The following is a 24,205-nucleotide window of genomic DNA, read 5'->3' as shown; positions in this document are numbered from 1 at the left end:
AATAATAAACACGATTTCCTATTTTTTTTTTTGTCGTGTGTAAAAAATACAATTTGCTTGGTGAATTGAAATGCATAAAAAGCAATCAATTTCCACGAATATAATAATAATTTGTTTCGTGCCACTTCCATATACATATACGTAAACATATACATATGTATGTATATTGTTTTTTGTTATTGTTTTTTGCGGTGAGTACAGGCAGATTCTCCCTCTCTTTCTATTGTCTCCAGCTGTTTTTGTTGTGTGGCATTTTTGTATGTTTTTTTTTTGGTTCTTGTCTATTTTTGATTCGATTTTTCTGTTCACGATTGTGTGTGTTTTTATACAGAACGAAAATTTGTATTATTCTTGATAGTGAAAAATTATGGTAATTTATTATGGCTTGCTTTGCGAGCAGCTACTTATCGTGGTCGTCCACGACTAGGCAATACCCTGGAGTGTTCGATTTTTCTCAAATCCTAAAAGTATGCAAATAAATATAGTTAAGACGGTATTCAGTAAGTTTTTTGCTTCAAATTCATTAAAACTTTTCTGAAAAAATGGGTATTTTGTCTCTTTAACAATCTACGAGTATGAAGATCGTTTAGATCGGACGAAATGTTCGAAATCGTGAAAGAAAAAATCGAACAAAAGTTAACTTTATTTGCCATAAAATCCTCTGAATTTGAGAGGTAAGTAGCCCTCTTTTTATGCCCTCTCCCCAGCATACTCTTCAGCTTACCCAACCCGCCGTGCAGTCTCTTTGGAATCCAGGCAACTCCACCCGTTGCAGGGTATACCGCATTGCCTTAACGGTGACGTATCTGGCAGAAACATTTTCCAATTAGTTTATATTGAGTCGATCATGTTTGTGTGATTGTTTTAACTTTGTTTCTGTGGCGTCGGAAACAAGCCGCAAATTGTTTCAATGCGAATGGCCGGGCACGGTCGTTTTTAAATATCGAAAAAGCCACTAATGTATTAAAGAGAATTTATTAAATTCCATTCGCCCTGCTGGGACGCCACGATGCGGGGCGATACCAAAAAGCGATTCCTGAAAACCGATTTTGACACCTAGTGTGAGTGGGGGCGGATGCTGGACACGCCCGCAGGCGTTCAAGTTAATTGGCAATCATAATTATTAATGTGGAAATTATTTATGGGGAAATACCAATGGAAATGGGGATGAAGATCCGATTAATGGGCCCGGTCTGGCAGGGTACGGCTGATCGACCTAATGCCTACTGTACTCCATATTTTGTGTAACTTTTGACTGGATTATGTTTCAAAACCAAGAAAAGTACCTTGACAAATACCCGTCTCACAGGATTTTTTTGGTCTGTGCAAAGTATTAACCAGTTATCTTATAAGTAGGGTTAGTGATATCTTATGATCCAGTCTCAATGGTGTGACCCTCCTGCAAGGAGTGTAAATAGTGACAAAAATCTCTTTACAATTTAATAAGAATTCCACGAATACCTCAAAGACAGGTCACTAGCACGGATGACCATACCTTCGTATTAGTCTACCCTGCACTGATGCATCTGTGTGATGGGAACAGAAGAACTTTGCTCATGTATTGCTCTCTCTCTCTCTCTCTCTCTGTCTGGCTCTCTCTTTGCATGGTTTTACTGAATATTTCGATTTGGGTATAAGTTGGAAATGGAAGCGGAGAGCGGAGAGCAAGAGGATGATTGAGAAGGGGAGACTCCAGGTCGCCGTTCTATGCGGTTCTCAGATGTTATACATATATCTGTGTACGAGTATATGCAGGTGGATGTAGCATGTGTTATGAGTTTTTTTCTAGTCAGATTTTCCTACGGGATAAGAACTCAAACTTATACGTAAGCCTATACTCGTAAGTATAATCAGATCGAAATAGATCACCAGTAACAAGTATAGAAAGCCCTGAAATTCGGCGCTTTCAGGATCATTCAATAAAACAGTATTTTCCCAGTGTCCTTTTGTGTTCTTTCGGGATATACATATGCAAAGGTATAGGCATAGGCATCCCCTGCTCTTCTTTATCATAGCTGGCCACTCTCTCTCTCTCTCTGTCTCTGTCATTGTGCCGATCGGTGACGATCGCAAGTTTCGTGGATGCAATGCTCTCTGGAAGTGCTTTACCTTGTTTCTGCTTTTCTCACCTACTCTCACTACAAAGCTGCCGAAGCTTCTAGCCGAACCGAAGCGATAACGAACTGATCGTGCTGTGCTTCCACCCATCGGCTCTCGCTCTCTCTCTCTCTCTCTCTCTCTCTCTTTTAACAGAAAATTCCATGAGCAGATCGCGCACATTGTTGCACAGTTTTGGATTCATTGGTGGGTCCGCCCCCACGATAAAGCACGAAATGGAAAGTAAAAGAAAACATTAACCGGACAGCCATCAACGCAAACAGACGTGAACGAATAACGGGAAATGCGAAAGGCCATCCAGCGGGAAATGCAAAAGATCTGCTCCATATACACACACACACACACACACACACACACACACTCGTACTCGTACTCGTAATCGTAATCGTAATCGTATTTATTTAATTATTTTTTGCTGCACTTAAATGTGAAATTTACTCAAATAATTGGTCCCGAATTGAATGGAAACTGAATGGAGCGCCCCAGTGTAAAGTTGAAAGAAAATTCGGATTCCAATGGGGAATTTGTGAGGAAAAACAAGTGCAACATTGTGCGGTCCATCGCCATATAATTACCTAGTTTATAGTTTATTTACCATATGTACGGTATAGATATACATACCATAAATGTGTGATTTTTTCTTATGTCACAACTTGATGGATAGTTTTCGGTGCGGCTCTCTCTGTGCGGTCCCTGTGTGTAATTTTCTTCATATATTTTTTTGGATTTTTGTAGCTGTTATTTTGGATTTTGTTTTGGTTTGGGCTAAAACTAATTTTAGCCATTCGCCGATGCAGTCCGACTGCAGGCCGTAGCGCGGAAAAATGTTCGCCCAGTGAATAAATCTGGGGATTTGGAGAGTAAAAGCTTCATAGACATACAAATACGACAGTCATATAAAAACAAAACCCCACATAGTGCAACCATGCCGGAGATCTTGAATGCTATGGAAATGGAGGCACCCTCGGAGATTGTGGACATCTGTAAGTTGATTGGTTTTTTTTATAGTTTTCCCTTATTTTTTTGGTTCTTCCTGATTTCTTTACGGAGAGGTGCAGACATCCGATAATACCCTTACTATTCGAGGTATTCCCATTTGCAGTCAAACAAATTATCATCTGAACATCATCTATTCCAGATGATTGGTTCTGTATATAGTTTTAGAGAGCAGTTCGGAAGAGATTGAAATCTTTGCAAAAGGAATATTATGAAATCTTCAGTACCATCTAAATGATTTTGGTATCGTTTTGTCATTTGTCAAGCCCTTCCCGAAACCAAGAACTATAAACTTAGGATCAGTAATACTTTGGTAGATTTTGAAGCACATTGCGAGGGTACCCTGGCATTCGACCCGCACTCATCCCCTGCTATTATTGATTGGGTTTACCTTTCAATTCGCTTTGGAATGAGGCGATTGTGCATAGAGACATAGAGGGCATAATCTTTATTGTCTATATTTATCTATATACTATATCTAAATACACCGAAAAATGTATAACATGGCAGATCCATGGATAAACAATCTAAATGAAAGCTTTCGTACTATTCAGCGGTTTTAATTTGATTTCGTATTGAAATTTTGGTATTTGCGAGACTCAAAAAAGCCACAAAAGAATTCCCAACAAAATTCTTGTTTGTTTGTCCAGCAATTTCGACAGACCGGAATGAGATAAAGAATTTATTTGTATTTGATTTCGAATGCACTTCCCGCTGTACACTCGATTATGTTGAAAGCATTTACACTATTTCTCCATTTATATGCTCCTGCGGATGGCGCTGGATGGCGTTGAATGGTGCTCCGGCTGCCACCTGCGGACTTCAAAGCGATTTCCAAACACAAAAGCCACCCCCCACACGATTTCCCAGCGAAATAAAAAAGAGTTTCCCCCAGTTCGCACTACTTTCCCAGCACTTCTTCAGGGGTTGCTGGGCCACCCATCGAGCCGGTAATTGGAATTGCTTGGGATTCGCATTTTGAAATATATTTCTGCCTCCAAAGAACTCGCATCACATGGCCCTACAATTGCCTGGCAATTAATTTCATATAACAGGAGCAATTATCATATCTGGATAAATAAATAAGGCCCATAATATCATTTAAAACAGCTTAGCGAAACATGTGCGTTTCGCAACTATAAAGTAGAGTCTTTAAAGGCACAGAGAATACCACGGGATGTTACGGATAGTAGAAAGATTATCCAACGATATATTTTTGTCCACACAAATTTAAGAGATTAAACCTATCGCTGCGATATTTTTATATAGAACACAAAGGATCAATCAACGTTCAATTTGTTCTTTGTTTGAAAGGTAGCATAAATGAAAATAATATATTTACGCTTACAGTGAGTCGAGGGCAAGCAAATAGTCGAATTTCAATCAATTAAAGATTTAATAATAGGTGTAGGTGCTCTAGCAGATAGTCGAAACAAGGCCATAGTTTTATCCGATATGCCATTACCATAACCATATCCGTATCATCAGCCACAAGCTGTACCACCGATATCCATTCGAAATCCATTTCGCGGCCTTGCTTTGGCCTCCATCAAACGGAACAAGTTTCGTATATTTTCGCGCGAAAGCGGAAATCATCAAAAAAGCAACACGGTGAATATCGAATATGTTTTTCGGAAAAGAACTCAAAACTTTCTGCTCGATATGTGCGTGTGTTTATTATTGTTTATTGGCTGGCTTTACCCGTGTGTAGGTGCGAGTGTAGGGCAGGGGGTAAATGCGAAATGTGTTCATTTAGCTGTCAGGAACCCGGGCGGTGCCTGGAATGGATCTCAATCTCAATCTCTGCCCACTGCTGCTGCTTGATCGATTTCCAGCGCTGCAGAAGTCCGAAATGGGGGCAATGACAGATGCAAAACAATATTACACTCTGCTGCACGAAAATTGGTTTCCCATTCAACACTAGATGCCTCTCTGAGGAGAGAATATCAAAGATTAGGCGCCATCTACAAGCAGCCAAGGAAAACTACAATTTCCAAAGAACTAACAGAATTTCAAACGATTTCTTTTTTGAGCTATCAAACATAAGGCCGACTGTTTATAGTTTCAGATGCAATTAGTGTATTAAACCAAAGTTTACCCAAGAAAAATCCCTGGAATTTCCACAACTTAACACATTTCCACATTTACTGCCAGCAGATGGCGCCGCACAGGAAGGTGATTTCCCTGCCATAAAGCTCATCAAGTTCACATCAGATCTCTCAGCGTAATTACATTTTGGATTGATAACTCACAGAGGCATAAATCTCGCCCAGAATATAATTATATCAATCTTTATCGGGCGTGGGAGACGAGACGGTGGAGTGGGGTTGGTAATGACCTTGGTTTGGGACAATTTATGGCTGAGTGTAGCCATAGATTATCCATCTAACAGTGCAACAGTCCCAGAGTCCCGAAACGTTGAGTCGTGAAACTGAAAGGCTGAAAATTTGAAAGCCGAAAACCAAAGCCGAAAACCAAAGATCTAAACAATGTCTGGAACATGTTTCTATTGCATACAGCAATTTTGTTTAGATTTCGTCCCGTTTCTCGTCAGAAATATGTACATATATATATACATATGTATATTCCGCCCCGATCTAAAGAGAACAATTTACATGGGGGGCGGGAGGGCGGTAGGGCAAAGAGGGCCGGTGGCGGCGGGACAGGAGGCGTATGCATATCATTAATATAAATATTTTGGCTCTGGCTTTTCGCATGCGATTTTATGAGTTTCTGTAAATTTTTTTTTGCTTATGTTTGGATATAAAATTACTTGTTTTTCGAGCTGAATTATAACAATAATAATTGTTTGGCCATTTGGCTTTCTGGCCTTTGTGGTGAATAGATATACTCGTACGAGTACACCCATGCATATGGCAATAACCCGAATTTCTGCAAATATCTGGTAAATGTTTTTGCGCTTCTGGAAATATTTGGCATTGGAAAACATCTTTGCGTAAAATATATGGTCTTGCGTTTTGCATACTCTTTGGCATTGAACGATTGGGTCCCAAAGGGGGATTTTCATTAAGCCATTTCTAAGCATTTGCAATCCGTTGCCATTCCAGGCTTTATGGTCTTTACGACATTGACAATGTTCTAAGCGTTTGGCGGTTTATCGTTTTTCGTATAATTTTTAATGGGGCGCAAATTTACAGCCCTAACGCTTAAAGCCCCAACGATCCCCATGTGCCTCTGAGCAATAATAACTATAATAATAATAATTGCCAGTGCTCTGGTCATTTGTTTAAATCAAATGCAAAATATTGGTGCACACTTAACGGCTCGCAGACAGCGCTAAAAGCAATTCCATGGTGCCACACATTTCCATTGAAAAATGTTGCAGTTCGACGACCGCGAATAAATTAATATTCTCCAAACTGCTGCAAATTGCTGCAATAATTTGAACGAAAATGGAGTGTTTGCCTCGTTCCAGCCTAATTTGCAATTATGAAAGCGTTGAAATTGATCGATTATAAGCAGAAAATTATAGGCGGAAAATATGTTTAAAGCGCCGTGTCCCGCCAAATGGCTTTAAACACGAAAGACTAGACGAATCAGATGTGGTCTCTGACCCGAAATGGGCTCCTTGAAGGGGTCTTTGGGTACACTTTTTCAGTATTTTGGGTCTAGATTAGCTCTCAACTAATGGGTCCATAAAATTCGAATACAAATTGTTTAAAATAAGAAATGGATCGGTTTAAAAGGGATGCACCTTTGGCACCCTTTGCACCACGCCCAGCCTGTTGCACTGCCTTTGTCGAGTGCGACATTTGTTGCCACTTTGGAGCCACAAAAAACTATGCAACAAATAAACACGACCAGCAACAGCAAGTGCAGCATCGTGAGAGAAACAAAACCGCACTGTGGCCTGGGGAGGATGAGGAGGAGGCTGCTGCTGCAGTTGGCTTTCAGCCAGAAATTAGCCAACCATGTCGTTAGGCAGGGGAAGGGGCGACGACGGGGACAGACTGATGTCAGTCATGGGCGGAGTTTAGGGGGGATCTTCCCACACACAACAGAATTCCTTCCGGCCTGCGCCCCTGAGACCAGCTTAGGACCAAACAAAGGCCGACCAGAATGTGCAGATGGATAGATCTCCCTTTCAATATCTCTAGCCATCCAATCTCCCCCTCCCTTCCGCAGAGCATATTGCAACAAGCTCCGTTGCATTTTGCAACAAGCTAAGCAGCTGGCTGAGTAGATAAATCAAATGAATTGCACTGGTGGCAAAGGGAAGATGACAGTCCAAAAGCTGTCGAGACGATAAGTAAGTGGAGTCGGGATTCTTTCTCGAACACTTTCCTTTGAATGCTGCCCAACACTTGATTAGCTGGCAAGCCAGAGTGCTTGGATCTGTGGAACTATGAAGTAAAAGTTTGGGTGGACATGAGGAAAGCTGCAGTTTTAAAGGAAAACAGATTTAAGGAAACCAAAGAAGTTGTATGAGCTGCATTCCACAAATTCAAAGAAGTGAAGGACTTAATCGAGTATAGAATAGCAGAGGAAGATGCTTAGGGTTACATAACTCAGAACTTATAGTTAGACAAGTAAAATTATCCTTTATGCCTCTGTATCCTGCCTAGCCAAAGGTATGGGCATCGCTTTATAAAAGATCCCTGACATAAACATTATTGCACTCAACTACGGCAATTGTGTTTCGATTTTCTGGTCTATTCATTTTTAGCCCACTTACAACAATATCGTGTGCAATTTACCCAACACTGGCTGAGCGGGTGCTGCGCAAATTGAATTTCGTACAGCATTTTCCAGCACTCAAAGTGCAATCCATGCAATTTTAGCAGTACAACAAAATTGATTTCATTTACGGTTACGTGGCAGGGCAAGTGGGAGAAAACGGGAGCTAGAGAGGGAGAGAGAAAGGTAACTGAAAGAGAAAGGCAACTGATAGGATGGGGAGTTGATTTTCACCTAACTTTTGCCCCATTCGGATTCGGATTTGGATTTGGCACACATTGGCACATTTGGCACAGTGCCTTCGATATTTTTCGTCTTTCCAATGATTTACGAGATGATGTGTGGAAAACGAGAGGGAGAATGCAGCAGTTCGATGGAGAAAAGTCAAGCGAAAACTTGTCAAACACACATGGGAATGAATTTCTTTGCTTTGTGGGGAAAAAAGGAAAGTCCAGGGCGAGGAAGAGAGGTTTTCCATTTGCTATTTGATGATGGTTTTGATGGTCGCATTTGTGTTTGGAATTTCATTTTATTTTACAAACTGAATTCTATTTTCGTGTTGTATTTCTTTCCGCAGCAGCCGTCAACGTCATTACCATCATCAGCACCAATCATAACAACAACAACAACAACAACAACAATAACAGCAACAACAACAACAATAGCCACAGCAGCAACAGCAACAGCAACAACAACACCAGCAACACCAACAACAATACCAACAACTTCAACAACACCAACAACAATACTGAGGTGGAAACAGGATTTGGTCCGGGCGAACTGCAGCTTCAACAACTTCAACAACAACAACCTCACCAAAGCCAACACCAAAACCAATTGTCACCGCATTTTGTCACCATTCCCCTGCTGGAGCGTCGCCGCCGCAGCCGCAGTCACAGCCGCTGCCGCATCGCACCCCTGGCGCCCATCATTTGCATACAGAACGGATCCCATCCCGAGGAGCTCGTCCAGCTGTCGCGGTCGCGCTCCTGCTTTCTGCGCGTTCGCAAGAGCTTCGCCAAACGTGAGTTGGTCCAGTGAGCACAGCACCCTTCCCAACACAGTAGGACCCCCTTTACATAACTCAAACGCCCCAAACGTGGTCATCTCCACGCCAAGTCCACGCCCTCCCCTCTGACCAGGTTGACCACAAGCACAATGGATGTGAACAGAGCTTTGAGCTATGGAAATTTTTATTGTTTGATGTTTTGTCAGCGAAAAACCAAAGAGCAGGGATCATTGTTACCCGTTCAATGTTTCAGAGATAAACGGTTCTCGGACATTCTTTTTTGATAAGTTGGGTTTGCTTTGCCAGTCGAAACTCTACAGATCATGCTTCAGAAAGTCATTGGTTCTACTCATAGAACTTCCATATGCCTAGCTATTATACTATTTCCAATCTTGACCTTTCATTAGTGGCCTACATGAGTAAATACCTAAAGTTTTAGGTGACCGATTGATATCTGGTAGAGCTTTCCTTTCCTTAGGAAGATCATGGGTTTAGCCTGGTCAGGCCACCCGTTTCATTTCCCTGTTCTCTACGGTTCTACCCAAGCCAAAACAAAGTGGTACATATTTATCCAGACCAAACTGCACTTCCCATTAACCCTTTTACCGTCTATTTTCACTTGCCCCAATCTCTGTTCCGACTCGCCCCAGCCCTAGTGCTGGGGATGAGGATGGAAGAGCACTTTGACTCTGTGTCAGCGCTTTTAATTGAATTGCTGTGATTTCTCGTCATTTTGTTGCTCTTTTTGGCCCTTTTACCCGTCCTTTCGATATTGTTGTTAACCCTTTGGCTGTATATCTTAAATCGTTTTCTTATTTTCTTTCTGTTTGTCGCACTTTTTCCACAGTTTTTGGCAAAATCATGGGCAGCAATAATCCCAGCGAAGCGGATCGATATGACTATTATGACTGTGAGTAAAATGCAAACTCATTTCCATATCATATTTTCTTTACCTATTTCTCCTTTTTTTGCGCACTCTTCGATTATCGTTCAATATACATTTTTTTATGGGGATTTTACTTTTCTTCCCTTTTCTTTTTTTGTATTATTTTTGCATTGTTTCTGTGGGGAAAAATACAATCAAGTGGGAGTGGGGATGGGAATGGTGGGATGGGATTGGATGGGCGCTGAAGGTAGGTCGATTGAATGGAAATCTGTCAGTCATTAAGCATCAAGCACGCACTTGACGGGGAGATAAATGGATACTTGTATGATGTGCCTCTCTTACTATATAAGTACGAACGGTACATATCCATGCACTTAAGAACAGTGAAAGCCCTGCTGGCGAACAGAGCACGCCATGAGAGATTTATAGGTTAATTTTGAGACAAACTAGGGTATGATCAAAACCTTGCAAATTATAGGAATGGGAACAGATGGGAATAAAACCTGCTATACGGGGGCATCGGCATCTCCCTGGAGTGTCTGCCCCAGAGATCCCTCACTGTACACTGTTGCTGGAGCTGTGGCATCTGGATATTCTTGTTTGTCAGCGCGTCGACTGCTTTTGAAGAGTGCCAATTACTGGACAATAACAATGAATGTCGAAATCGTTTCTTTGTAAAGCACTCAGTTTATTTTCATCACAAATGAAGTCGGACAGCGCATATGAATCGGTACAAGTCGAAAATCGATTGAGTTAATTATCTGAAAGAAATATGAATAGCCTTACTTAAGATCTTTAGCTTTACGATCGATCAGAGCCAGCTAAAGGCGACTAGCGATAAAGGATGAGCCAAAATGATGCCTGAAAGGAGCACCTGTGCCAGGCACTGAGCGAGGGCGAGCACCAGGCCTGACGGAGGAGAACACAGCTGAAACAATGCAGTCGATGAGTCCAGTTCGCATAGAAAATAATCCGATACCTAGTACTCGGACAAAAGATATGAGATCTGCTGAAAAGAGAGTGCAATTAGGATTTCAAGCGGAAGTAATGGGCTTGGTCTTTTTGGTCTTTTCACAGACCATCTTTAAGGGACACATATGGCCCGAATAGGAGTCTAGTCCAAATCATATTTGATGTCTATTTACAGTAGGTACAGTAGGTACGTGGGGTTATAGTTGTATACATGGCCATGAAAAAATATAGTAGGTATACTTCGATGAGAATAATATGATTTGATGAATTTCGATTATTCTCTCATAATTTCTCTTGTTTTTAGACTCATCGTTTCATCTCATTTCTGTGCCTTTTGTGTCGGAATTCTTTCCATCTCCTTCTGTGTGAGTGTTTATTGTCTGTCCCTGCCTCTTCTGTGTTCATCTGCCGCTGAGTGTGCCTGTCTCTGTGGCACTTCAAATTGCGGCAAGTGAAAGCTATAGCAGAAAATCAATAAGACACCAGAGGCAGACTGACTGGAGCAGAGGGAGTGCCGGGAGTAAGGGAACAGGAGTCGGAGACGGAGCAGGAGCCGAAGCAGAATGGTTACAGGGGGTGGCTCCCAGGGCATAAGTACTATTTATGTTGGTATCTAAATATCTACACTCATCTGTCAAATATCACGTTTCCTGTTTACACTCCTTGCTGCCTCAATATGCCCAGGGATTCCCCTATTTTCGTCTCTCTTTTACTCTTTCACTCCTTCTCCCCCCCCTTTATCGTTCAGATATTTCTCTTCCTTCATCCTCAAAGCCACCTCCTTTTGACAGGGTTCTGTGCTCTTCTGTGTTTGTATTTGGCATGTTGAGTGTTGAGTGGCATTTTCCTTTCCTTTCCCACTCTCACTCCCACTTTTCCCCTTGTGCTGTGTTGCTTCTACCAAATGCAAACAACAAAAACAGGAACAGCCGCCCAACAATAAACTCAACTGCCAAAAAGTTGGCCATGCCACAACGCGTAGAACAAACAAAATACCAAACATTTTCAACAAACCTAAAATTTATGCACAAAAGCCGAAAAGCAAGTTTTCTCTGTCTTTCTCAGTCTGTCTCTGTCTCTGTCTCTATCTCTGCCTCTCATATCTCCTGCCCGTTTTAACATTTCATTTCTCGTTCAATTGGAGTTCCTCCGTGTGAAATCAATAATTTGGTTTTATAAAAAAAAAAAATGATGCCGCTCAAATTTGAGAAGAGACAAAATATCGAAGAGCTTTAAAATACATCATAAATACATCTTTAAGATATTTTTAAAAGTGGAAATTGAAAATAATTGAGCAAAAAGTTGAGCATAGAGAAATCTGGGGTTAATAAAATAAATATAGGATTTTTGATATACCAATACCAATTAAATCGAACTATTATTTATGCTTTTACTAATATGCATCCAACTTCTGAAAAGATTTTTAAAAATGGAAAAGGCAAAGTTTGAAAGAAATTAATAAAAATAACTAATAAACATAAATAATAAATGGCAAAAAGGCAGTAAAAAAGTAATAAATAAAAATAAATCTATATTAATTTATCTGGACGTCCATGAATAAATACTAATACGATTGACCACAGCGAAAAATTTCATGAATTTCACTTCTATGCGCATCCATGAATGTGGCTAAAACTTCCCCAACGAGAGGCAAAAAACAGCAAAACAATTATATTTATATATACATATATATCGGAAGGTATTTCTTCTCTGAAAATGTCCTGGCACTTAATTGATTTGCTCGTGTGCTGGAGTCCGGTATTTGAATGGTTTTGAATCCCCAATTGGTTACTTATTCGATTTACAATATGCAATTGATTCCGTTTCCCCTCCACAGGAGTCCTGCCTCACTTGAGCATCTCGTGTAGCAGGGCGAGCCACCATCAGGAGGACATTTACATGCGAATTTGCCAAATGTCATTTAGATGTTTTGACAATCGAAGGCAGCTCAAGTGCGCATACGAAAACAATCGATTTGGGCAACTGGGAAAAGAGCCATACATATATACACATATACATATGTAGGTGGATCTGGATGTGGATGTGGGGATTCTCTTAGTTTATCTTCGTTTTTGTTTTTTTTTTGCTCCCACATTTCTTTGACCCTCTTCAAGTGGCAGAAAAGTGTTTGCCTACTTCTAGGCGCTGGCAGGAAGAGAAGCACAGACACACAGACACACAGAGAGACGAGAAAGAGAGAGGATGAGGGTGAGGGTGAGGGAGAGGTAGAGCTCTCCAGAAATAAACGATGCAAAATCTCTGGAAGTTTTCCAGAAAATTAATTTACTTTATTTATTGGAAACAGCTGCTGTTGCTGGAAAACTTTAACTTTATTTTGGACGGAAGAGCGATAGCTTCCTTCTATTATTTATTTATTTTTTTATGCTATTTGGCACTATGACAATGGGTACTTTCGACCCTACCCCAATCCGCCACAATCCGCCCCAATCCGCCCCAGTTCAGCAGAATTCAGCCCAACTCTGCCTCTCATCTCCGCGCCTGTCCGAGTTGCTAAGCAACAGGTAGGCCCACAATTTGGCCAAAAGAGAAGCAAAAAACGGTAATGTTCTCCCAGTCATGGCTGAAATCAGCCCAGATGCCAGCCGCGTTGGTTCGCGAGCCGAGCTGAGGGCTCGTGGCGCCCATGGTTTCGCTTTCGTTCGCTGCGTCAGGGAAATTTCTGCTCCGCTCAAAAAATTTCCCACCACCAGCAGGAAAATCTCTCGCATGCGACAAGGCCGAAAGAGGATGGATGGCCGAAGAGGAGCCGGAAGGGGCCCAGATGCGAAACCAAAAACCGAGACCGAAACACTTTCCGCACTCCGTCGCCGCCTCGTTGCCGCCTTGTTGCCGCCTCGTCGCGTCTCGGCATCGGCTGTGGCATCGTCGTCATCGCCTCGCAGTGTGGCACACTGGCCCACTCGCACACTCGCCGTTCGATTCCGATTCTGATTTCAGTTCTCGTTCAGCTTCGCCGACGGCACGACGTGTTCCACAGAAATCCAAGAAAATCACCTGAAAAACCTAGGGAAATTGTCGTGTTGTTCTTCGGCGCGGCCCACACAAAAACGCAAATTGAAAACTTCTCAGCCAAAAAATTCTGTTCAATTTTTGAAAAACAATTTCTTGTGTGAGTCCCCCTCTCCCTCTGAACTTTGGGATGTTTCTTTTTTTTCGGTGACTTCCATTAAACGTTAACACAGGCCATCAAAATTCGCATATCGCCACGAAATTCAATTGGAAAAGTTTGAGTTTGTAGAAGAGTGTTTCCATTAGCTGTTTTACTATATTTTTTTAAAGTGCAATGAACAGAAACAAACAAATGATAAACCAAAACAACAAACAAAGCATAAATAATAGTATAAATGAACCAGAAACCAAAGCCATAAAACGATGTCTATGAAGATGTTAGCATACAAGATTTCCGAGTTGTTTTAAACGAACCCTTTCAAATGTTTGTGATGGCAAATTAAATAGTGTAAGCTTATTTAGATAGCTAAATCGGCTTAACACCTGGCCGCAAACAGGCAGCATCGTGCAGCATTTTGGGGGCACATGGCTCGATCCTCGTGGTGTTTGGCTAAAAATGAAACTGTTCGAGCTTAAAGTGTTAATTCCCAAAATGTTTAAGGCCCAACAGCACCAGTCCCAGGCCCAGGCCCAGTCCCAGTCCCAGTTCCTGTCCCTTTCGGTCTCTGGAGTATTGCTTTGTTCCACAGAAAGCACTAAGCCCGAGTCTGGGAAAATTGTTGCTGCTAAATTAATTACAAAGGCTGTCGTGTGCCTGCCCGAGTGGCAGGTGCTTAGCAGCTCAGACCTTGTTTGTACCCTGTAAATGAGCTTTATCTCTTAGCTGGCTACCTGAAAGTATGCAATGGATATTTGCTAGTGATTCGATTGGAGGGCTTTAAGACATGACATTGATTTCTCTCTTGACTCGTAAATATTCGCAAAATCAAAGGTAACTTCAAAGTAAAGTGCATAAGCCTTTAAACCACCACTTAAACGATATGAGCAAACAATAAATGGTCGAAATATGAAATATAAACTATGATAAATTAATCCAAGTACCCATTAAATATTGTAGGCTTTAATTTCGAGCTCTAGTATGAAAAGCACATAGACCAAATGATGTTTTCGAATGGTTAGACCCTTTCTATATCTCCTAAATTGTTTATGGAATATCAGCAAACTTTTAAAAGAGTTTATCGAAAATTCGAATGATTTTATATGTGTTCTGGAACAGTTCCAATTCACGCTTAAAACTGGTATTTATTGTTTAAAAAAAGCATTAAATATTATTCAAAAATATAAAATTTTAATAGAAGGAATTCCAAGTGAATAGAAAGTGGATCTTTGAGCACATTCTCATTGAATTTTGTGTAATACCGAAAATAGGGCAATGAAATGTTTGGACCCACATTCAATGGGTTTGGAACTGGTCAAAAATTTGGAACAAAATCAAAATAAAAGAAGAAATGTAACAATTTATACTAATTCCATAGCTAATGACTAATTCTTGAAAAATATATGTGGAGCAATTTAAGAGAAAAACGCTAATCCACCGCACGCCCTGTGGAAAGTCCTTCGCCTAGCAGGGAAATCCCGAAAGTGTGGACTGGTATTGCCATAAAGTTTCCCAAATTTCCGCTCCCATTTCGCCACACGCGCTATCTCCGCCCCCAACTCTACCCCCTGCCCTGACCCACAAACATTTCTAATTGTCTCTGCATTGGTCTCTGTCGCCCAGCACAGTAGCGCGGGCTATACCTCTCTCTCTGTCAATTGTTAAATATTTAAGCTGCTTGGGCGTTTTAGTTTCAATTTTTAATTAAAAAACAAAACAAAGCGGCGAAACACACCAACCGAGTCCAGAAGAAGAGGAGCAAGAACGGCCCCACTCTAGCCAAAAAAAAAAAGAAGAAGAGTGACAAGCCCACAGGAAAAATGTGTGGGGAAAAAAGAAAACACCGTTTGAAGCACTTAATTGCATTTGGCGTGTTTAACGTGCAGCTGCCTCGTCGTATAATTATCAAAAATGTTGCCCATACGCCGTGTGGCGCAGACACAAACTTTGAGCCATGTATGTGTGTGTGTGTGTGTGTGTGCGTGTGCGTTTAGTATATGTGCAAGTGTGCGTTGAAGCATTTGGAGCGCATTTGGTTTGGCCAGCTGCAGCAGCCCTGCCGTTGGCCACTGCCGGGGGGAATCAAGCCCTTTTTTGGCATTAGAAATATTACACATACGCCGCTTGGGTTGCAGCTGTGCGCGAAATAGCGGAATGGAAATGTCTGCGAAAAGCGCGCTGGAAATTTATGAAAATTGCCGCATTAAAGCCAACTGCAAGAAAGCCACTGCCACTGCCTGCTAAGCTTCCTCTGAACTGTCGTCTGATTAGTTTTAAAGCACCCCAAAGCTTGCGGGCAGGAGTACGGGAATCCAATGGCTTCCAATCTTAAACAACAAAGCTGTCTGATTGCCCAAAAAACATTTCGTGGGCTTCCTAATTATAGTTATAATAATTAACATAAATATTCTTTTGGGGAAACACGAAATCATCAGCAAGTTGATCAAATTGTAAAGCTTAGGAGGTTTCTAAGTATTCTAATTAATAGGCACTTCTGATTGGCTCAAAATCTTTTGGAAGGAAAAGTCCTACACTTAGCTCAAATGATTTCGAATTGGACGGTGTTTCTTGCTGAGAATTCTGAAGGTATTAATTACTTGGTTTTGACCAAAGAATTCAAATGAAATTGTTTCGCCTGAAAGAGAATTGAAGTGGATTTTATGTATTATTATTATGATATGCATAGCTTACACTTTTTGTTGTGATGAAAACGGAATTGAGAGACAATAATTAAAAACCAGAGAAGTCAAGCAGCGCTTTTAAGAAATTTGAGAAATTTTAAATTGCTTTCTGGCTTACCTTTCATACGAATAGGCCCCTAAAATTGTCCAACTTGATGTGGTCACAAGGTGACGAAATAGTTAATAATTAGGTTAAGTAATGATATAGACAGTACTATAGACAGAAACAATTACAGAGTCCTAGGAAAACATTCCAGCGCAGGACTGACGGTAGTTTGCACTTCAATCACATTTGAAAAACCAATCTGCGTTGTTGTTGGGCAATATCGAATTTCCACTCAGCTTCAGGCCAGATTCTGTTGGCTTTCAGAGCTCCAGCTCGGTGTCCAGCCTGTCTTTACCTTTGATACTCGTACAAGCTCTGGACAGCAGCTCTGAGGCCGTCTCTCATCTTTCGGCCTTCGCCTTCGCCCCCCTATCCGTCGGTCGTCTGTCACTCAGCGTTGGAATGAACCTAGTGCAAATCTGATTGGCTCAAAGGAGAAAATTCGGTGCTGAATGCAAGACTCTGAAGGCCAGATAGATGCTGCTCTTGGCCATCATTTGGTATCCATTCGGAGAAAAAGAGAGAAGAGTGCGAGAAGGACTTGTGTGGCTCATGTAGTCGATAAACATTATTTGTTGATTTTCATTAGGTGTTTGATGCCACACAGAATACTAGATAAAGGAGACAAGGAGCGGGACGCGGGACGCGGGGCGCGGGACACTCATTCGCTTATGGCACATTTTCATTCATAAGAAAATTTGTTTAGCCTTTTTGTGCAATTTTTCATCGTTTTTATGGCATAAACAAAAATCATTTTTCGCCCGAAAAATGTGAGGAAAAGAATTAAAATTAAAATTGTGATTTGCGTGCAATTTTTGTGGTGGAAGGTAGAACCACCTTTGAACCACTGCACCAAAATTTATGTGGATAAATATTTGCCACTGCCACTGCCACTGCCGCCAATGCTTATTGTAATTATTATTATAGTGTTCCGGAACGATGCAGCCCACGATGGGCACTAAGCAGTTGCTGCATGTGTATTTCCGGGAATCGTTCACACATATTACAGTCCTCGTTATTCCTACGCACAGTCGGGCACTTGTGTTCGACGAAAGAAGTTCGCTTCGGTCAAAAATTATACCTGGCTAAGGGTCGGATCTCCTTTGAAGTGGCAGTTTGTTAGAGAAAATTAAGTAAAAATTGAGAAGAAGACTTTCCTACAAAGGGACATAAGTGAAGGGTTTTTTAATGGTTCTATAGATGTTTTTACAGACTTTTCGGTGTGCCCCCTTTAGGGTATCAAATATTTTTGATCTACTTTCCTGGAGTTTATTTTTGTGACTATTTTTTATTGCAATCATAATACATAAATCAAAATGGCAGCTTTGCCAAAATGTCGACCGTTATAAATATCTTTTTGGATGCAATTAATTATTGAGTCAATTAAATATATAAACAAACGAACGAAATACAAATTTCTGTGGCATAAATCATAGATGAAACAACAAAAAACCTAAGAAACTCTAAAACAAAAACACGACTTAAAATCAAATCGTAGAAAAATAATAAAAACCGATAAATGTATGAATGTATATAGTATATTTGGAATGACAGGCATTTGATTGATTTGTGTCACCAATGAGCTAACAATCCGGCCCACAAATCAACAACAACAACAACCCAACAACAACAACAACAACAAATCATAACGACAAAAATCAACCATCAGCGGGTGAGTAGCCAAGTAAATAAATTATTTATGAAGCCGTGCAGTGCACCAAGTACAATACACAGAAAAAAAGAAAAAAAGATTAAATGAAATACGATTCGGTGTAGGAAATAAGGAGAATTCCAGCAGCGAATGCATAAAACTGCTCAACACATAGATACTCACACCAAAACACCAACACCAATACACCAATACACCAACACACTGGCATTGCATTAATCACCACTAAAAAAATCAACAATCCACAACGACAACAACAACAACAACAACATTAAGTTGTTTGCTGTCCTTCCCTCGGATTTATTTATCTACTTGTTTTGGTTTTGTTTTGTTTTTATTTTTATTTTTTTACTGGCAACAATATTTACAATTCTGTGACACTGCAAATATTTGTGTTGAAAGGGTGAATGAGGGAGGAATGGGGACGGCATAGATACGGCTATAGAGGGGCAGATTGAGGTGAGTCTGCCCCAGGAATGCGGCTGCAAATGTTGCAACACTCGATCGTATAACAATTTTACACTAACCATGTATGTATGTATGTATATTTCCATGAATCACAGTTTACTGGACGAAGCTCTGCTGGAATGCCAAGCAAAAGCATGCCACTAGATACAAGTATGTGGCAAGGAGTGACAGGGAACGGAGGCTATGTGGAATTTTACTATGCTTAATGCGAAATCCCTTAGCCTATACTCGTAAAAGGATTTCAGAAGATCATCACCATGATACTAGTAAATAATGAATATAAAACGTGCACTTCAAATATCGATATTCTCAGACACTTTCAGGTCACAAAGTATATTGGTTAGGAGTCCATAGAACTTGATTTAATATTCTACTTTTGATTTGATTTGTTGTGTGGCGGCACTCAGCATTTATTTAATATAATATTGTGATGATTTTGATCTCGGCCGCCGCTCCTTCTGGCTTTTGCTTTTGGCAATGGGCGAACATTTTTAAGAAATTAGTCAAATGCACGAGACGATGACGAAAACAACATTTTGTCAGCAAATGCGATGTAAAATAATGCACACAATAAAATAATATAAATAATGAAAGAGGAGCCAGAGGGGGCCCATAAACACGGTGGATGGGGCACATTGAGTGGGGCATGCGAGTACGTACTTACGGATGTATGTACATATGTGTGTACGGGTATGTGTGTATGTATGTTTTGTATATGATAATATGCCCAGGAGATTACTCGAATATAATTTATTAATATGTCAAAGACATGTTCTTGGGTTTGTTTTTGTTTGTTTTTTCTACTTCCTGCCCACTCCCTTCACTCTCTCCGCCCTATTCCATTTATTTTTCTTCCTTTTCCACTAATTCCTCTTCGTCGCGTTCATTTTCCTGATTTTTGTACAAAACAAACTTGCTAATGCTGCCACTGCCGCTGCCGCCCAACACAAACAAGAATGAACAAGTAAAAGCGCCATTCAGCAAGTAGGGGGAGAGCACTCGGAAGCGCCATAAAGATACGCGAGAGAGGAAATTCAATTCAGACCCAAACTTTCCGCGAATTATTGTATGCCCCTAAACCAAGTTGCAAGTTCCTTGTAAGTGAAGTGATTTACACCGCATTTTTCCAAAAACTATGTGGTTCACTTTCTGTAGATGTGGCTGGCTTTCATCATTTCCTAGCAAAAAAAAATTGAAATTAATTAGGGCTCTCAGTGCCCCACATTAAGCTTAACCGTAAAATAATTTCACCTAGAGGCTGTGCTGCCTGCACGCTCGCGTCCTAAAACCGATAGCGAGAGAGCAGAGAGCGGATCACTAGAGCGCGAGAGCGGATTACTAATGCGCGAGAGCGGTCGTCGCAGAGAGCCGTCAAGCGCCCGAGAGAGGACTCTCCTCACTCAGCCGTCGTCTTAATCAGCCGTCTCATCAGTGTCCGTCGCTAAAGTCGTATACTTTTATTCTTTTCTAGATGCTTATTGTTTACTTTAAAGATCCTCGAGGAAGTTCTTGTGCTTTTGCTTTTCGCCTTCACTAATAGAAAGCTGAAAACTAGTTTATTTTGCTCTATGTCTACCCTCGTGGTCGATTCTCTGAAAGCAAATCAAATTTTCAATTGCTTCCCCCTATTATCGTATTGTACCTGTACTCCACAGGCAGGCCAAGTGGAAATCTTTTTCTTTCAGGGCACAACACATTTCCGTAACTTTAACTGCCCCATCGACATAACCGTTATCCATTTTCCTTCATTTTCCAGCAGTACTTCCTTGTTTTCATTTGCTCATTTCCATTTGATTTGCGGCAAATGTGCAGCGAACATAATTGAGAATCTGTTGACAAGCCCACAAAAAATATAAAGCAATTTCGAGTGAGGGTTGCCAAAGAAGTAAGAGGGAGAAAAGGGGGGCTAGATAGAGAGAGAGAGGGAGAGACAGCAACAAATTTAATTTCGTAAGTGACTTTTGGCAAGACAGGTGAAGGTATCTATAAATATAGGCGATGTCGGCATAAATTTCCCAGACAGCCTGCAGCAACAGCGACAGAGATGGAGAGAGGGAGAGAGGTAGAGAGAAAGAGAGAGAGAGAGCGAGGAAAAGCCAAAGAAGAGCAACGGGCCACGGTAAAAATCAAAGCGAAAATTGAACGAAAAAAAGGCTGTAAAATAATCAAAACGCTTTCCTCAATTCGCATTGAAGGCAGAGACACGCAACAAACACGTACAGACAGGGGCACACACACACACACATAAATAACCCGTACCTTTGTTGCAAGCAGAGTGGGGCGTGGCCGAAAAGATATAGGAACCCGAAGGGCTACAAATGGACCGACTTGTCGTTCGCTTTTATGCACGGTAAACAATGCAATAAATATAACCCCCAAATAAATATAAAACCACATCAACATCAAACTACAGAGCCACACAAAAAATACAAAATACGTGAACTCACTTCAGGCTTTTCGCTTGTCAGCCATATTCGCCCATGCCCATGCCCATGCCCATGGCTCTGCCCCTGCCACGCCCCCACCTAAGCCGTGTGCGCGTGTGGCATCCACTGCTGGAAAATCGCTATTTTAGATCCTGCTGGGAATACCTTTCTGCTGGCTGACGTCTCATTTTGGTTCTTACAGATTTTGTGTGGCAGAGTGTCAGGATTTTTAAGGAAGTTTCGTCTGTTTTCATTCAAAATTCATCATTTGAAGCCCAAACATCTGTATGCGTCTCGGCAGATGGTGTTTGCACAAACATCCAATGTGTATCATGCTGGGCAATGTTTACTATACAATAAATAAGCTTCAAGTTCCTCCAAAAACAATTATAAATCACCCCAAGCATCGCTGCATGGCAACAATAGTCATAAAAGCAATACTTTAGTCTTCTGATTGTTGTTTACTTTTATGACATTTTTATTGGTTTCAGAAATGTAATTTATTCAGATATAAAAGGTCCATTTCCTTCCTTATTAAAAATACATTAAAACTATAATCGTTATAATTCAATTTATTTTTTGCCACTTTTGCGAGTAGCTCTTTTTCGAGCGTGACTTTAAATATCTTTGATGAATATATGTACACCCACTGGGGCTGCTCTTGGTAAGCCGGTAGGTGAGGGAAATTGAGAAGGATGGATTGGGATGGCAACTTGTGGCATACATATGTGAGAGCGCTGCCGCATTCCATAAATAACCAAAATTTGTATTTATGTTTGACACACTTCCCTTTGGGGAAGCCAAAAATGTGTAAAGTCTATTTGGTGTCCTTGGAGACTTTTTGCAATCCAATTGGCTGTTCGATAACAATGACCCAACTCGGGGAACGGAACTCCAGGTCGGGGATGGCGACCTGTTTTGTGTACAAGATTTATGCGAGGACTGCATTTAATTTGGTTCTCTGCCTGGTGGGTGTGGGTCTCGTCTGCCCGCGTCCTGTTCTGCCAGCCCCGAAAACAAGCTCCGACAAATCCAAGGACATTCCCGAAACTCCTTTGAAATATGAGCCGAATTTGTTGCGGTTCCCTTTTCCTTTTTGGCTCTGCCTTTTCCCTTGGAAGCCGCACGCACTTTTTATCCCTCGGTTTTCTTCACACGGAGCGCCAAAAAAAAGAGAAGGACATAGATGAGGGGATGAGGGACAGGCGAAAAAAATTGACACAGAAATTGATTTTTGGGCCTTTATCATGTTGTTCAGTGTTCGGTGTTGGGTGGTGTTGTTCTTGTTGTAGTTACTCTCGTACAGCATCCCTTTTTTTCGGCCCACTCTCGCCATCTCCCATCCCCCATCCCCCTCTCCTTCCCCATCACTCTTTCTCTCTCTCTGTGTGTGCGTGTGTGTGTGTGTCTTGTGCTCTTTCGGCGCTTTTTATTTGTCTGCCTTTCAATTTTAGTTGTTGCTTTGTTGCCTTGCCCCTGCACCCACCCACATTTTGTTTTCTTGTTGTTCTTACTTTGCTTTACCGTTGTACGCCATGTTTTCGGCGTCTATGTGTGTGTTTTTTGAGAGTGTGTGCCTGCGTGCGTTTGTGTTCTGAGTTCAAATATCCCACAGCGAGAGAAAGAAAGGTCTATTGTACCAGAGAGAGACAGAGTAAGCTGTCATTGACATTCATTTTCAAAAGTATTTAGTGTACCTCTACAAAAAAATAGCCTCCCAAAATGTAGAAACTGTTTATAAACAACACTGTGATGGCGTACCACAGTTACGGTTAAAGTCGAGAGTTCTTTAGAGGAACTCCCAATAGATTGGCATATTGGACAATTTAATGTTTAGAACTGACGTCTAAAAGAAGGACCATCAAATATACCCGATACTTAGTCCGCGTGGCTCTCCTCCGAACGACGGCGCTAACATTGAACGACAAAGAGTGCGTGCGAGAGAGACAGAAAATCAGTCAGAACGTGCCTTCGGGCGCTGCGTAGCCTAATCATCCGATCTTGTTACAGTTACATTTCACAGAAGTCTGCACTGATAACAACAACGGCAGGGAAATATAAATACATGTATGTATTGTACATAGCAGAGAAGCAAACATCATCAAAAGCAAAAACAAATTGCATTAAACAGGCAAATGGAATGGTCTCTCACCCCCAGCCACACGACCCACCATTTCCAATTCCATTTGCAGTTCTATTCAGAGTCACTCACTCACTCACTCACTCCCATAGACAGCGGCATTCTTATGGCTTTCATTGTCAGCGCCGTTGAGTGGTGGCTGGGGCAGTGGGGAGTAAGTCAGACATTCAACAGGCTGCTGTGCTAAGCGCATTGCCCTTTGCTCCACGAGTGGCATTCTGCCCCTCTGCCTTCTGCCTTCTGCCAACGATGCCCTTTTGTCCACCGTTCCAGCTCTTCGTCTTTCCTCTACTCTCTCCGTTCATTTCTTTATATTTTTTTTTTGGCAATCAGGGAGGCGCCGCTCACAACAACGACGATGAAAATGACAACGACGTCGGGTTGCTCTTTGACATTTGTTCTTTCACTGCTGCCCTGCGGCGGAGGAGAGCCCTCTGCCCACAATCCACAGTCCACAATCGTTCGGCTCCTGTGAGCCTGTGCCTTTGTGTGTACAGCGACATTTGTTACCGCAATTTGAATGCCTGCCACACACGGGATGGGGCACACGCACCCAGGAATATGTGGGCAAATCGAAAATCGATAAGTTTTCAGTCGTCGCCCTTTATTATCAGTGTGACGAGAGGGCGGTGGGTGGTGAGGGGGTCAACGTCAACATAAACGCCGGAGAACACAATGACCCGTTAGATGGTAATCGATAGCAGTGAGTACATGTGGCACGAGTTCATTCAGAAGAAGCCAGCGGCAGAGTCTGATAGAGGAAAAGTTCCTTATGGAATTAACATTCGAGCTGCTATCGATAGAGTCGCTTACTGCTTGCAGAGAAAAGATACACAAAACAGAATGCAATTATCTATTACCATTAGGCTAAAATCCCAGCCGGGCTAGAGCCATCCTACGCTTGGGAGG

General features: G+C 41.5%; 1 protein-coding gene across 7 annotated transcripts in view; it reads left to right on the top strand.

Annotated features, from left to right (window-relative positions):
• Window positions 1-2,521: 2,521 nt before the first annotated feature.
• LOC108158188 (protein naked cuticle) overlaps window positions 2,522-24,205 on the top strand; it is an 82,904-nt gene continuing 61,220 nt past the window's right edge. For 3 of the 7 annotated variants that reach the window (XR_001775231.2, XR_001775229.2, XM_017290422.2), the window contains exons 1-2: window positions 13,635-13,809; window positions 18,030-18,265. The gene's annotated coding sequence lies outside the window, so the exon portion shown is untranslated. Of the gene's footprint in view, window positions 3,102-8,389; window positions 8,837-9,668; window positions 9,732-13,633; window positions 13,810-18,029; window positions 18,266-24,205 lie in introns of those variants that run through there. The other 4 variants (XR_004471180.1, XR_004471183.1, XR_001775234.2 and 1 more) reach the window with 3 other exon arrangements.

Source organism: Drosophila miranda, chromosome XL (genome assembly GCF_003369915.1).
Source record: "Drosophila miranda strain MSH22 chromosome XL, D.miranda_PacBio2.1, whole genome shotgun sequence".
NCBI lineage: Eukaryota > Metazoa > Arthropoda > Insecta > Diptera > Drosophilidae > Drosophila > Drosophila miranda.
This window is presented reverse-complemented; position numbering and strand designations above follow the sequence as displayed.